The sequence below is a fragment of the Crocuta crocuta genome, unplaced genomic scaffold (genome assembly GCF_008692635.1).
Source record: "Crocuta crocuta isolate KB4526 unplaced genomic scaffold, BGI_CrCroc_1.0 scaffold2573, whole genome shotgun sequence".
NCBI lineage: Eukaryota > Metazoa > Chordata > Mammalia > Carnivora > Hyaenidae > Crocuta > Crocuta crocuta.
This window is the reverse complement of record NW_027531041.1, coordinates 1-8,272: the sequence shown is the minus strand read 5'-3', so window position 1 is coordinate 8,272 and position 8,272 is coordinate 1. Positions and strand designations below refer to the sequence as shown.

Below are 8,272 nucleotides of genomic sequence, written 5' to 3'. Positions count from 1 at the left end.
ATATCTATCATCTATCTAAATCTATATCTATATCACCTATTTCTAATCTATTGAGAGAGACTGATTTATTTAAGGAATTGGATCATAGGACCCTACAATTGTGGTAGTCAACAAGTCTGAGATCTGCAAGGTAGGTCAACAGGGTGGAGATTCATGTAAGATTTCATGATGCATTTCTGAATTCAAAATCCATAGGACAGATCAGCAGAGTGGAAACTGCAGTGTGATTTCTATGCTGCATTCTTGAAGCAGAACATTTTTGGGAAACCTCAATCTTTGCTCTTAAGGTCTTGAACTGATTGCATGAGGTTCGCCCCCATTATGAAGGATAATCTGCTTTATATTTTTAATATATTTTTTAAATGTTTTATTTATTTTTGAGAGAGAGAGAGAGAGAGNGATCGTGACCTGAGCTGAAGTTGGACGTTTAACTGACTGAGCCACACAGGGCCCCAAAGATAATCTGCTTTAAAGTCAACTGATTGTAAATTCTTATCACATATATCTTCATAATAATTAGACAAATGTTTGACCATATAACCAAGCACCATACCTGAGGTAACTTGATACATAAAAGAACCCATTATATCCCAAACACACAAAAACACATGCACACACAACACCAGCTTCATTATCACTGTGTTCCAACAACTGACCTAAACATGTTAAATATTTAAAGAATATTTTATATGACATATTTTAGTAGTTAAAATTTATGGGTTACTAAAAATTAGAACTTTCCTTGGTGGTTTTCTGAGAGTTATGCTCTTCTTTTTACTGAAACTAATTTTATGACCGTTAATATGCTAATCTACTGAGAATGAATTTGGATTCCAATAAGTAGGTTTTCTTTTCTACCATTTATGAGGGTTGAAATTTGGAAAATATCTAAAATGCTTAGGTTTTTATCTTTATCATATTGGCAACTGACCAACACATCTTGAACCAAGCTAGGGGCGTCTGGGTGGCTCAGTCAGTTGAGCGTCCGACTTTGCTTCAGGTCATGATCTCACGGTTTGTGGGTTCGAGCCCTGTGTCGGGCTCTGTGCTGGCAGCTGGCTCAGAGCCTGGAGTCTGTTTCGGATTTTGTGTCTCCCCCTCTCTCTGACCCTCCCCTGGTCATGCTCTCTCTCTCTCCCTCCCTCTCTCTCTCTCTCAGTCTCTCTCTCTCTCAGAAATAAATAAAACATAAAAAAAAATTTAACCAAGCTAAAAACCTCTCAAAACAAAATATCATTTACCTAATAACATTTTGGAAAAGAGACATCACCATAATATTTGATGGACTAGTTTAATGATTGAAGGGTACAAAAATGCTATTTTGAAATTATACTGCTTGCCCTCCATGACACAAATATTCAGAGCCATGGATAGTTTACCTATATAAGTCGCTAACAATGTGATAGTAGACGGGTTATTGTATCCACTACCTGCTATATCAGGATCAGTATCTGTGTTTGAAAACTAATTTGATAATATTGAGAATTATTAGTGGCCAGTTTTCTTCAATTATCTTTGAAGTTTGTGTTAATAAATATTTTTCCCTAGACAAACCAATGTTCTTTTCCATAGATTACCAGCTTTATCCTCTCAGAGAGGTCTTTCTCACTACCTTCTCCCAAGCAACTGACATGTTGTATGTATGTCTTCTTGTCCATATACCTTTAACTGTTTTCTTATCTTTCATTCCTTTGTTTTTTTGTTTCTGATTAACGCTAATGCAAAATATGTTAACTTCTTATCAGTTGGCTCATTAAACTGAGTGAAATAAGCAGTTTGTGGAGAGAAGAGAGTCAACCTGCTATTTCATTGAATCATGAGTATTCTTAGTCAAAAGTCTGGCCAGTATCTTTTGGGAGAGTTTACTTTCTACTAACTTAGAATAAAATAGTGATTAAGAGCTCAAAACTGGAGCCATATTTCCAGGGTTTGAATTCTGGCTGCAAACTTTACTAACTATATGTCCTGATAAAATTACTTATATTTTCTGTGCTTCTCCCTCATCCATAAAATTATTTCTTTTAGAAAACTATTTTGAACATCTTGATCAAACTCTTACTTCTATCAATAGCAAGCTAAGGCTACAATCTAGCTTAATCTCAGGCAATTAAAATACACACTTTATTAAACTTTTGTCATGCCCATTAAAATTAATTGAGACCTTAGCCCTTTGCTAGACTCTTTATTAATGACCTTGGAGGAAAGATAATAAATCCAGCAAACAAGATCCTTCTTTAATGACTATGGTCCATATCAATTTTGGTTGGTTTAACTAAATTTAATTGTATATTTCTACTTTAAGTTTTTGTGATTATCTTCCAGGAAATTCATATGTGCTTTTCAAAACTAAAAAAGTATTTTATGTGCGAAAGAAGAAAAACTATGTTGAGAAAATATAAGATAAAACAATTTAAGAGAATAGTGTTAATTTAAAGGTCAGATTTTGAAAGTTAAAAAGACAGCCTAGCNCCTAGCCAGAGTATTATTAAAAGCTTCATTAATAGTCAATGATTTGCTGGCTGAAGTCGTGCTTTTGCACAACTTCTAAACCAGGGACAGAATTTATTCAGTTAATTTAAATCCTATTCTCACAGTTCTCGAGTGATTTCATTAGACAGATGAACTGACTTGTACATGACAGACTTTTCCTCTTGGAGTTTGATATATTTCATACACATTAATTTCTACAGAGGACCCAAAACAACCTGTACCTCTAATGTGATTTTTGAATAACTAGATTTTAGTTACTGAGGGAACTAGAAAGTTGAGACATATTGTGGGCAGAGTCTCTTAATCTCCTGTGTATATACCTAAATACTGTAATACTGTATTCAGTATTTTATGTTTAGTTTACAAAATTTCAAAATAAATTTCTATTTCAAAAGATTAAAAAATACTTGAAATCACAAGAATATATGACCACATTGCCAAGTCCTTATAAAAAATAGGAACTCTTTCACCACCATGTTTATAAGAATAGTCATACATTTAACCTAGCAATTATCNAAAACTCCAAATTTCTGACCTTGACCTTCTCTATCTTCTGAATACTGAGAAATATCCATAATTCCTTTCACCCAATTAAATAGGCAGAGTAGAAAGACTGAAAAACTGCACTGTGGTTTCCTTAGTTTGTGTTCAAAGGAATGGGAACAAATTATGCACTGTGGAAACACCAAGCTTTCTGTGCCAACACTACTGAGTTGAGAAATGTTTCTCTACTAAATTATTTCACTAATCTTGGACCATCAAAATCTATTCTGCCTACGACTATGCTACTGGAAGTGTAGATCGATATGACATGATGGAGAGTCCCTGAGAATATCAATGAGACCTGTATAGACAGCACAACAAAGGTTTTGTTACCAATCAAGCAATTAATATTGAGTATCTTGAGGGTGCTTTGAGGTCACAGTTTTATGGGAGGAGTTACCCATTCCACACATGACGAACATAAAGCTTTACTTCTTCCTTCCAAAACTAGGAAGCTAAAAATCAAGGACTAAAGCATCTTCCTGTATGACAAATAAGTCCTTCCCCAGTCTACTGACTTGATGCACTTTTTTATTCAATATGTCATACAATAAAAACAATAATATTGCACAGTGCGTTTGCAATGGATGCTGAGTTATCACATTTAGGCATGGTTTTATGTAGATACTAAGGGAGATAAAATCATTTTAATATATCTTAGACTCCTGTTTCTCAACATTGAAACTGAATAGTATCAAAACTGTACATAGTGAATAATCAAAATATTGTAGTCATGAATTGCCTTGAAAAAAAAGTAAGTACTGGTATATCAATAGTGTCAGAGATTTAATGCAGATTTTTCTATCTAGAAAATTAGATCAAAGCACATAAAAGAAACAGTAATTTTGTAAAATCCCAAAGTGCTCAAAATGAAGGCATAATGAGATATCTCTGTTGCCTATATATAAATATCCTGTTCAAAAAATTCTTTGAATAAACAAGGACATCGTGAGTACAGGAAGCACTGTGAAAAGTATATAAACTTTGCTAAAATCCTTTCTCCCTTATTTTTAATGAGTGATCCAAACAACCTGTTCATGTAATAGATATTTCAAACTTTCATAATACTTTGCTTTGTTCATAGGTACATTGTTTAAAAGATTCTTCAGAATCATAGAAAACTACTAAATCTAAGTAACATGAACAAAGTTTTGCACATTCTCTTTCAGTTCATCTGACTGTGCCAAGGAAACTTCAAAGAAGCAGAAGTCAGGGGCACCTGGGTGGCTCAGTCAGTTAATCGTCTGACTTCGGTTCAGGTCACGATCTCACAGTTCATGGGGTTCAAGCCCCGCATCGGGCTCTGTGCTGACAGCTCAGAGCTTGGAGCCTGCTTTGGATTCTGTCTGTCTGTCTGTCTGTCTGTCTCTCTCTCTTTCTCTGCCCCTCCCCTGCTCTCACTCCATCAATCTCTCTCTCTGAAAAATAAAAATTAATTTTTTTTAAAGAAGCAGAAGTCAAATGAAACACATGTTCATTTTTGTTCTGGAGCGTCGCTCCTTGGGCAGATGGCAGGTTGCAGGGGCTGGGTCTGTGGCTGTAGAGAACAACTAGTGGGTTCAGCGTATCCCATCAGGGTCCCTACAATGCTAAGTGCTGCCAGGGAGTCCCATCCACATGGGGTGAAGTGTTTGGCCTTCCCAAATGACGATCTTGGATCTAGGGATTGGGAAGCATCAGATTTGGGTAATGAAAAAAGAAAACAAAAGTTCTTGAGACTTATAGGATCAGGAAAGAAAGAACATACTGATTGTCTTCTTATAGGGGATCACAAATCAACATATCACTTACAAACAGGAGAAGAAGACAAGAAAATTAATGAAGAACTGCAATAGTATAGACAGTAAATTATCAGGAAGATATTGATGACTTTGTGGACTTGGCTTCAGTGAGGTAGAAGATTATGATGGAGAAGCTGATGTAGTTGGAGATGATGGTGATGATGATGATGATGATGATGATGTTTCACCTGATACTGAAAGTCCAGATAACTCTGAAAGTGATTCAGAGTCAGAGAAAGAAGAATATGCCGAAGCACTCCAAGCTACTGAGCACCCTGATGAAGTGGAAGATCCCAAAACCAAAAAAGGTCCCAAAAGCAACTGTAATATTAGCATCATCAAACTTTTAATCTCACCTTTTTACCCCTTCAAATAGTTATGGGGGAGACACTTTTTCTGGTAGCTGTTTCATCTTTATTGTTTCTTCATATTTTTCTCTTACAAGAAAGTATCTGATACTGTGATATGTTCATGAAAAATATTCAGTTATTATATTTTTTTGTAGTAGAACTATTCATTATGGATATTTCTGCTGTCAATAACAATGTATATTGTTTACAAAAGATTAGGTGCTTAGTTGGCTCTCACTGATTCAGCTCCACTCTTTTGGAAAAAGAAACATGAGAGCAAATACTTTCACACCTGTTAGAATGGAGTTGCAACCATCATACATTTGGAATGTTATGATCCCAAGCGGTCTTTATATAATTGAATTATATTGTATGTTAGTTTTTTAAATAAAATCTGGTCAATTTTTACAGAAGAAATTCTTTCTCTGATCATTTGATCCTATCTGTTTAGGAATTTGTAAACCTGGGCATTTTTAAAGTAACATGTGACCAAAGTTAATTTTCTTCCTAAGCCATAAATAAATAAAAAGTAGTTTCCCATAAGAGAAAAAAAGAAACATGTTAATTAACCTCACTTTTTCATAATGGAAGTGATTTTGTACATTCAATTACTATCTAATTCCCTCTTCTTTTTAAAGAAGGAAATTATTTTTCATATATATAGATATTAAGGAGTTAAAATATAACAAAATACACCAAACATTTCATAAATCCTGACGTATGCTCATGTAAGCTGATAAAATTCCCTGAGACAGTATAAAAATAGTGAAAACGAAAAAAATGAGAATCTAACCCTTAAATAGTTTAATCCAACTACCCTGAAATACAGTTCAAGCCAGACATTTCCGTATTGATTTTCTGTCTAGGTGAGCCATTCATTGCTGAAAGTGGGGTATGAAGTTCCTGTCTATCATTTTATTGTTATCTATTTCCTTTTAAGAGTTGTTAGTATTTGCTTAATATGTTTAGGTGTCTCAAAGTTGGGTGTATATGTATTTACAATTGTTTTATCTTTTTAATTATTGACCCTTTTATTATTATGTAATGACCTTATTTATCTTTTGTTACCATTTTTGTCTTAAGGTCTATTTTAACTGATATGAATATAGCTACCCCTCCTTTATTTTCGTTTTCACTTGCACGGTTAATCTTTTTCCATCCCTTCACTTTGAGTCTATGTATGCCTTTAAAGTTGAAGTGGCTCTCTTGTAGGCAGTATATTGTTAGGCCTGCTTATATGCATCCAATTACTTTAGGACTTTAGAGTAGAGAATTCAATACATTTACCTCTATAGTAATTGTTGATAGGTAAGGAATTACTAATGCCATTTCATTAATTGGTTCCTGGCTGTTTTGTAGTTCCTTTGTTCTTTTCTTGCTGTCTTCTTTGGAATTTTTTAATTTTCTATAAACAGTATGTTCTAATTCTGTTTTCATTACCATTTGTGAATCTTTGATGAGTTTTTGCTTTGTGTTTACCATGAGGCTTACATAAAAACATCTTAAAATATAACAATCTATTTTATATTGATAATTTAAATTCAATAACACACAAAATTCTATCCTTTTACTAACCAATCTTTTATGTTTTTGATATCACAATTTATCTCTTTTCATATTGTTGATTTATAAATAATTATGATACATTTGTTATTTTTAATAGTCTTGTCCTTTAACCTTTATACTATTGGTAAGTGGTTAATATTCCACATTACAATGTGAGAGTGTTATGAATTAACTATACAATTATTTTTATCATTATGTTCTATATTTTTATGTTATTAATTAGCACCCTTTCATTTCAGCTTGTAACACTCCACTCAGCATTTCTTGTAAGGCAGATCTAGTGGTGATGTGCTCCCTCAGGTTTTTAGTCTAGGTAGGGATTTCTCCTTCATTTCTGAAGGATAACTATGTCAGATAGAGTATTCATGGATGGCAGGTGTTTTTTTTTTTCTAGTACATTGAATATATCATCCCACTCTATTGTATCATATGATATTTCTACTGAAAAATGTAGTGATAGTCTAATTCAGGATCCTTTTTAGTTAAAACCTTTCCTCATGTTGCTTTTAAGATTCTCTCTGTCTATGATCTGCTTTTTATTTTTGAGAGTTAATAATGTAAATATGGATTTTTCCCCTCAGAAATAACGTGAATCGATCTTCTGCACGACATATCATAATGAAACTGGCAAAACATAAGGACAAAGAGAGAATTCTGAAAGAAGCTAGGGATAAAAGAGCCCTAACCTACAAAGGAAGACCTATCAGAGTGGAGGCAGACCTATGTACTGAAACTTGGCAGGCCAGAAAGGAATGGCAGGAGATCTTCAATGTGATGAAGAGAAAAAATATGCAGCCAAGAATCCTCTATCAGACAAGCCTGTCATTCAGAATTGAAAGAGAGATAAAGATCTTCCCAAGTAAACAAAAATTGAAAGAATTCATCACCACTAAACCAGCCCTACAAGAAATCCTAAGGAAGATTCTATGAGGGAAATGTTACAAGGAACAAAATGTACCAGAGACACCACTACAAGCATGAATCCTACAGAGGACACAATGACGCTAAACCCTTATTTTTCGATAATAACACTGAATGTAAATGGACTAAATGCTCAATTCAAAAAGCATAAGGTAACAGAATGCATAAAAAATCAAAATCCACCTATTTGCTATCTATAAGAGACTCATTTTAGACTTGAGGACTCCTTCAGATTGAAAGTGGGAGGATGGAGAAATATCTATCACTCTACTGGAACTGAAAAGTAAGCTGGAGTAGCCATACATATATCAGACAAACTGGACTTTAAAGTAGAGGCAGCAACAAGGCATGAAGAAGGGCATTATATAATAATTACAGGGTCTATCCATCAGGAAGAGCTAACAATTATAAATGTCCATGCACCCAATTCGGGAGACCCAAATACATATAACAATTAATCACAAACTTAAGCAAACTTATGGATAAGAATGTGCTAAGAGCAAGGGACTTTAATACTCCACTTACATCAATGGATAGATCAACTAGTCAGAAAATCACTTAAGAAACAATTGACTTGAGCTGGAGGGGGCAAGATGGCGGAGAAGTAAGGAGCTCCGTACT

At 34.2% G+C, this 8,272-nt stretch overlaps 1 pseudogene; it reads left to right on the top strand.

Moving 5' to 3' along the window:
• The first annotated feature begins 4,541 nt into the window (after window positions 1-4,541).
• Window positions 4,542-5,190, top strand: LOC144237345 (small acidic protein pseudogene; annotated as a pseudogene).
• The last annotated feature ends 3,082 nt before the right edge of the window (window positions 5,191-8,272 follow it).